We start from the raw sequence: 295 nt of genomic DNA on the forward strand, positions 1-295 counted from the left end.
GATTTTCTACATTTTCTTTCACCCTTTCTCTCCATTCCCCTGTTTTCCGTTCCCTCTTTCCCTCTTTATCTCTTATATTCTAAAGTTATAGTTTTCTTCTCCATCCCTCCCCAATTCCCCATCCTCTTCCCCGCCCTGCTTCCCTTGCCCATCCCTCTCTCTCCCTCTATCTCCCTTTCCCTCCATGCTCTGTGTTTTAATCTCCCTCTCCCTCACTCACCATGATTCTCCGCTCCTCTCCCCCCTCTCCATTTTCCTCTATTTATTTCTCTCTGAATCTCCTCCCCTTCTTCTT

This window comes from Penaeus monodon, chromosome 29 (genome assembly GCF_015228065.2).
Source record: "Penaeus monodon isolate SGIC_2016 chromosome 29, NSTDA_Pmon_1, whole genome shotgun sequence".
Lineage (NCBI taxonomy): Eukaryota > Metazoa > Arthropoda > Malacostraca > Decapoda > Penaeidae > Penaeus > Penaeus monodon.